We start from the raw sequence: 8,458 nt of genomic DNA, 5'->3' as shown, positions 1-8,458 counted from the left end.
AAGTAGGAATAAAGAAGTAAAATAGGTTAAGCAGATTTTCTTCACAGCAATTGGGAATGCTATAATACTATCACTTTTAAAATCCATATAGTTAATATTCCAGTTAAAGGACTTCCATATAAGTAAAAAAAAAAAACTGATGACATAAAAAATATATAGTAAAGTAAGAAAAATACACGGTCTCCAATCTAAACTTAGTAAAACATACTAACTATGGGTAGCAAAAGAAGAGCCACATGTAATAAAAGCTTTTTCCAGCCTCAACCAGGATGATGTTATAGAATAATTCCACAGTAAGTATATAAAATTTAACTTCTATTTCGATCCAAAAAGCATAAAATAAAGTTACATAGTGACTATTAATGACGATCTGTTACACTATTAGTGACGATCTGTTACAGCTACGAGTTTCGGGAACGCCATGTCTCTTCCTCTTGGCTTTAACATCACACAATACTGAATCCTTTTAAAACTCATTCAGATCTACTAGCCTTTCCCCTCAACTCACAATGATCATATTAACTATTTCGATACCAGTCTCTTGAATATACAGCATTACATATAACAACATATTCTCAGTAAATAATATTCAAAAACAATCAAAATAATCAAAAATCAAATTATATACTGAAATTATTAAAAAATTTATCTAGTAGGAGGTATTGTACAATTGAAGCTGCCAATGGGAAAACATACGAACGAATAAAATTAGCAAGCTGAGTATAATAGTGATAGGTTGTTCAATAACTCATGTTATATATCTTGTACAACAGAGATGAAACTTGAGGGGGTAGAGAGGCGGCAGTTTCATCCAGGACTAAGTAGTCCGAAGTAGGCGAACTACAGAAAGCCCCCCCCCCCAGGGGAGGGGGCGGAGTGAAGGGGGCTTGGCCGAGCGGGGGGCGGGGCTTAGCGCCGTTCGCAGGCAGAGAGCAGGCACGGAGAGGACCTGCTGTCTGCCTGAGCGTGAGGGGAGGCTGCTGGAGCAGCGCTGCTCCAGTGGCCTCCTCAAACCACCGCTCGGTGCTAAGCCAGTCCAGGACAGTTTGTCCTGGACTGACTTAGGTAATCAAAAATGCCGCCCTCCCTGGGGTCCTGACATAGCGCCGCCTGAAGCGCTCGCTTCAAGTCGCCTCATGGGAGGTGCGGCGCTGCATGGGGGAACCATAAGGTGTCTCATCCCAATTTGAGGAGAAAGGTACTAGGTATTAAAATACACTTTTGGTTTGGTGAAACACATGCTAATACATTAGGAATTACATAAAATAAAAGACAGTCTCAGAGCTGAGAACTATACCACTTGCCTGCTCCAGACTGACCTTGTCCACCTCACAGAACAAAGCCTAATTAGCATACAAGCCACCAAAACTAAATACACTCATACATTCAACTTTACTGGAATTAATGGAGCATGACTAAATGATACAAAGAGCCGGATTTGGCAGAGGTTCCAAAGGTTTCCCTTTAAAGGGGTTGTCCCATCACAAGGATCCTATCTATATTGCTTGTTAATGTGGATGTAAGACTTTTCCTAAATACATTGCTTCAGCAAAACTGCTTTGTTTGTCCACTATCTTACTTTATTCATTTTTTTGTGGCCACAGCCCTGACCTAGCTGCTCATGAGTCAAGTGATGTATCTGCCTGCTGTCAGGGGGAGGGAGGAGGGGCTAAGTGCACGGGAGCGAGCCTGGAGGGGGGGGGTAGTTTACACTTTGGGGGGAAGGGGCCGCCAATACAGGGTTAGACGTCGGCACAGGGGGAGGGGGGGGGGCGGCGTAGGAGCGGAATAACGGCATCACTTCTGCCGCTGCTGGCTTCATGCAGGGCAGAAGCATAGCGATGTTGCTGGCTTCGCCTGTGCCGGTGTCTAACTGTCCCCAGCATCCGCCTCTCTATTACAGCGGATGCCGGGGACAGTTAGACACCGGCACAGGTGAAGCCAGCAACATCGCTATGCTTCTGCCCTGCATGAAGCAAGCAGCGGCAGAAGCAATGCTTGTCGGGCATCCTGTCGGGTCTGTATTTGCATTGTGAAGGCTAAACTGGTCTATGAGCACACACGCAGGGCCGGCGGCATCTCGCCGCTTGGCTTTGCATATGTGACCCCACCCACCAATGACGAAACAAAGCCGGAAGACTGAAGATTTCAAAGAAACGAAGACTGGTGAGTATGCGATGTGGGAGTACCTCTTTAAGGCTGGTATTTTATACAGTGTGTCAGTCTAAAAAAAATAGCTGGTCAAGTCAAATTGCTCTAAATGTATTATTAGATTCATGTCTCTTAATAAATGTGCTTCATTTTGAACTGTTTGAAAGACAGAACATGAAATCCACTCCACCTAGATCGGATCCAAAATCTGGGGCATTTTCTGGTTTTACTATTAATAAACCTAAAAGTTATTGTTGACCATGAGCACTTGCAGTAATCCCGTGGGGAAGAATCTCCATGTGGTATAGCGGTTGGAATGTGAAACATTTTCTTATTCAGTTTTCAAAAATGAACATTGTATGCTTTGTTATAGAATTGGTAGAGGCCTACAAAAATCTATGGGCGTTATATTGGACACTCTTAAAACTTGGAGGTGTACACACTTAACAGATCACCAATTTAGATAAATTCACTTGGAATGCTCGCCAAACAAATAATAATAAAATAGATACTTATTAAAACACATATTAAAGTGTGTAACATTACATAACAAGGAAGACTTTAGAAAATAACCACACCTAGAAGACATTGTGGAGGATTGATACATGTAAGTATAATGAATATAGATATAAGGGAGGTCAGAATATACTCCCTCGACAAAATTGTGAAGGCGAAATACGTGTTGGGGCACAGACATTGTGTTTGGTTGGTATTTTGTTATACCTTGTGCATTTACTTCATGTGGTATTTTTTTTTTTTTTTTGAGGGGTATGTCTAGGCACTTAGCAACTTATGCATATATGTTTACAACTTTACTTAGATATATTTTGACCTCCCTTCCCCCCATATGCCTCATATATATATTCATTGTAGATACAAGTTACAGCCCTAATAGCACAGCTACACTTCCAGTAAAACGTCCATAAAGAGTTAACTAGTAGGAACCCCACAAGCCAGGGTGCAGGACACTGTACTTTGCTTTCATTGGTGTTATGGTTCTGTCTTTATATATGAAAATAATAAATTTTAAACACAACAGGACCGCTAAACTGCAGAACGCTGCAGTGAGGTCCTCAAGCCCAGAAGGGCAGCCGTCTGCCTGAATACGAACCACCAGTTAAACTGCAATGGCAGTGATTCTGCGTGGGACCAATGTGAACAGGCTGCAACAGACTCTCGCCAGTTAAATTCACTGGGAAAGCGTGCCTGTGTATAGCTGTTGAGTGAAGCCAAATGAAGCCTTGCAAGAAGCACCTGCTAATTACAGCAGAGGAACCAGGCCCTAGCACATGCTTCACTCTGCTACACAATCAAGACTGCCAGGGGTTAACTTCACTCCTGGTCAGTAATAGAAAAGGGCTCCTTAACCTGCTAGGAGCTACAATGAAATTAGACAGTCAATAGACTTTACTGATTCCCACTGGCAGAGCCAAGGAATCCTAACTAGGTCCCTAGTCAGCTCCTGTCTTACACTGGAACCTAGCCCTAACCTCCTGTCTCAAGGTATTTTCAGTCAAAGTGTGAGCACCGGGCTGGTGTCAGCTCACACTATATAAAGGCTAGTCCCCGCCCAACAGGGGGGTCGGCCATAACGTCACCGATCATGCTCAGTATGGGCAAAATGGGACTTAGACTCTGAGCGGCTCCAAAATGTCTGAGCATGGGGCTGAAAGCTGGACTTAGACTCCAGACACCTCACCGCACGATGCCGAGGGTTAAATTGGTCGCAGGTGGCGCTATGCGCTGGACGGGAAGCCTGCAGGACCTCATCCTAACAATTGGCCACTTGAGTTTGTTGAGATATATCTGTAGATATACTGGAAACCCGGGGTCAGCAATTTTTCATTTTTGGATACAGTAGATATTTTACAAATGTCCTTGATTAATCTGTATATTTCTCACAGAGGTGTACTTGGGTATATTTCTAGTTGATAACATTTAGTAGTATTTATTACCTGTTTAAATACCGCACATATTATTTCATGCCCCAGTACCTCCTCTTACAGCAATAAAGATGCTATAAAAGTACATTACGCACTGATGAATCTTCTCAAATAATTCCATTTTACATACAAATAGGATCAATAAAAGTTTTATTAGTATGAATTGTCTTGCAGCCTTCTACAATATATTGTTCATACAGTAGCAATGATAACATAGAGGCATTATAAAGACTGACACATTTGTCTAGATTATAGTATTATATCCTGTTATTAAAAGTAATGCTTTATCTCTAACAAAGAAATACAAATGCAATTTATTTTTATTGGAATGTTTACAACTGTTCTCCTGAAGTTCTAATAGCAGAATATGATTACATTCCATTAAAATATTGGTAGTTATAATGGGTAAGGGGAGAAGGCTGTACTCCTGGGCCTTTAGTGAAAATTACTTTTGCATTGCTTACTATAGATAAATATTTTCATTCTTCTTGCTACTTAGGATTCGTATAAATCTGGCAGTGTGGAAAATTCACAAACTTTCTAAATGTTTTATTTTGTTAATCTAGTGTAACATCTCTGCCTGTTCGGGTCTCTGCGCCACCCGCTGCTCGCGTGCTGTGGCGCAGGAGGCGTGTGCAGTTTGATCATTTGCTTAAAGTTTTTAGTTGCACTGTGTAAACACGGCTTTAGTTCTGTGATTGTATTTGCACCACACCTGTCTTCTGCCCTTGTTGCCTCTGTCCATTAAGTGGTTAAATTTTGTCTTGCCCTTTGATTGACAGCCTGCCTTCCTGTCAGGTTCAGGGTGGGTTCTTCCTCCCCTATTAAGTCTTGGCTCTCATTCACACCAGTGCTTGCTATTGCCTTGTGCGTACTTGCTCCTTGCTGTCACTATTTTTGCTTGCATTCTTATCCTTGACCTTTGGCTTTCCTAACTATTCTTTGGACTCCGATTTGGCACTGCATTGCTTTACTGTTACTGACCCTTGGCCAGCTGACCTCCCTTTGTTGTTGTCCGTCTTGTCTGCATTTTGTGTCTCACCTATACAGGAAGGGACCGTCTTCGTGGTTGCTGCCTATTACGTAGGATAGGGCCTGGCAATAGGAAGGGACAGTTGGGGGCTTCAGCTTAGGGCTAACTGTCTCTTGTGTCCTGTCCCAGGATTCAACAGCTACTGGGGAATTGCTGTCCTATCAATTCCCTAACATCTAGCCTTTCAAATCAATGTTATTTTGTTATCATGACAAATATGAATGCAAAAATTATGACTGTGTTTTTTAACCATGTTTTTCTAACTATAATGTAATATATAATTGTATAGACATGTTCATTCTAACCTTAACTCAAATTGGTTAAAAACTGCAATTTCTCATTTCGCACAATATTGTGACAGGCTAGTAAGAACACACAACAGAACACTGGGTAGCTAATATATATATATATATATATATATATATATATATATATATATATATCTCAACGGAAAAATGGCCTAAGTCCAAAAATCAATATTGTGAGAAAAACGAAATTTAAAGTTTTAGCCTAAAGCAAACGGGCATTATTGTGGAATATATCTATCCAATGTAATCAGCTAATGAACACCGTTAATCCTAATCATAAATTGTATTATTTATTAAAAAAATTGCAGCTTCATGTATAAATATTATTTATTTAATATTATTAATTAATTACTACTATTATTAAACGATGAAGAAGAATAATTACCTGCCTCCCTTTTCGGCGCTAAATATGTGCAAAAGACCCTTTTAAACAATAAGACAAAGTTTTTACACTAATATAAACAACAGACCGGAAGTCACGATTTCAATGAAAAAATGACCAACGAGAGTGAAGTAAGTAAGTTTGTATTGGACTTAGGCCATTATTCCATTGAATGTAAATTCTTCTGCATTGAAATATATGGACTTAGGTCATTAATCCTAGGTACCTTGTAAACCCAATGCATAGAACGAGGTAGAAAGAAGCTTTCTAGGTAATAATTTGAAATATGACAAAATGTGGACTTAGGCCATTTTTCCGTTGAGCTCTTCATATATATATATATATATATATATATATATATATATATATATATATATATATATATACTGATAGGATAAGAAGCTTGTGCCAGAACAGGATGTTGTTTTGAAAAGCTGATCATCTTGTGACACACAGAAATCGTCAACCGTGTGGAGTGTTAAGGAAGGACACATTTCTATAAGAAATCTGTATTTTATAGGACAAGTTAAACTCGCTAACAAAATAATTGAGTATTATGGAGAAAATTTTCTAAGCTGAGAACAATGCATCTATTATTGGCTTTACTAAAGGGAATTTCATGTCTACAATACAAAAAAATAAATACAATCTCGGTAAACTAAAATACTTAAATGAAATTTAACTATAAATGAGTAAATAGAAAGTTGTCAAAATAGGTTAAAGGAAATAAGTTGAAAAGTATCCACAAATGAGCTCTGGTGTGTGAATTAGTACTAGTCATTATAAGAACTTTTCTGAGATTTAAGAAATAAAAATCTTAAACTTTTACATTAGCTGCTCTTGTTAGCTTTGATATTCGGTGTTCATGCTGCTGAACATGAGCTGATATGTTTGTTGTTATTCTAAGAGCTTCTGAACAGCTAGAAAATAAATAATTTCAACAGTGGTTGTGAAGGTTTATAGATGCCATGTGTTTATAGACGCCACTAACTATGGAGGTCACAATGGATGAAACGGAAAACATTTTCCTAAACTTATCCACAATGCAGATTTCACAAGGAAATATTCCGAATAATGGATCTGACCTTTAAAAAGTAATGGAATTACATTTCAAGAGCTTCAAAAGACGAATCTCAAATTATTATATAAAGTGACTTAACATATGCAGGGTAACAAGCAGGTGTTACAGTTACTCTTACATAAACTATGACTCATTACATCTGATCATTTCTTGCCTTTGATTGATACATTATTTAGCTTTGCTTTGAATATGAGTGACTGACTGTCTAATGAAGTGTACAGAATCTGTAAGGGCATCACAAGGGCTCATCGAATTTGTCCCTTTGAAGTAAAGGCATACATTGTAAATGAAATGTATATGGAAACTAAAATAACAGACTCAGGGAAAAGATTGTCATTAATTTTGTGGTATAAGAAATAGATGATGCAAAGAGGTAAAGTAGTCATGTAGTCAGTTTTACCATACAAATGAAGCATTCTAAGTTTGATGAGATAACACGCAGCAATCTTATAACACAACAAAAGCCATTAAAAGCTATTAAAGTAATTTTAAAGAAGCAATCAGTCAGTGAGCCTCTACCTGATTGCTTCTCCAGCCATCTCCTAAACTTATGGCAAGTCTGCTGTGTTACGTCCTGCCGTTTTGTTGTTTCTGGACCCATTCATTGTTTCTCCATATATAACACACATAGGTTTTTCCCCGCATCACCTAGAGGAGGTGCTCCAATGGTGTGCCACTGCCCAGGGAATACAGATTGAGAAAGATAAATAGTTCAGTTTGAGAGAAGGAAAGTACAAAACAGAACATGGTTTGAGGAGCTCCATGGTGCTGTGTGACTACAAAGAGAGAAGGCACTGAGTCTCAGTCATCTCATGAAAGGCTCGATTACTACACACCAGTGAGATAGTATGTGAGGAATGCCACAAGTAAAAGTAAGGTATATTCTAGTATATGAGTGTTGAGACAAATAGGGCACAGAAGAGGTACACTTGGAGCAGTGGGGAATCTAGCCTCCTTGCTGCCTGAGACAGACAATAGAAAAATGCCCGCCTACCCCTGGACTGAATTCTGGGGGAATGAGGAGGGGGGGGGAGGTGCTAACACTACAGTAAATACAGTGGAGTAACATTTTGTGACTTACAGGAGATGTCTCTGACTAATCGTTCATCCTGTCTCTTCCCTGTGGACCACCATGACCACTTCTTCCAGCTGTGAGTTGTCTGTGTAAAGTTTGCAACTCAGACATCTTTGACTCGTCGCTTCTCCACGCACCTAACCCACACTCCCTGCAGCTTTTGGCATCTTCAATGTTGGCCCTGACATCATTTGGACCAGACTGGTGTCGTGACACATAATGACGTCAGCTTTCCCCACATGACGTCAGGGACATTAATATAAAGGCCTGAAGCCTGCTGGAAGTAACACCAGATCCAGGAGAGGTGAGTGTTTTTTATGTTTCTTCACCTCCCCTGAGTCTCCGATTATTATAGTCTCTGATATATTATCTTTTCAGACCCCGCAGTATAATCATAGTGGTAGTTATTGGGGTTGCAGGCCCGCTCCAACTCACAGTCGCTTCTGATCCCCTCTTCTGCATCCTATAGCAGATGGGGAAGCGGG

This window comes from Leptodactylus fuscus, chromosome 3 (genome assembly GCF_031893055.1).
Source record: "Leptodactylus fuscus isolate aLepFus1 chromosome 3, aLepFus1.hap2, whole genome shotgun sequence".
In the NCBI taxonomy this organism is placed as follows: domain Eukaryota; kingdom Metazoa; phylum Chordata; class Amphibia; order Anura; family Leptodactylidae; genus Leptodactylus; species Leptodactylus fuscus.
Note: the sequence above shows the minus strand (reverse complement) of the source record.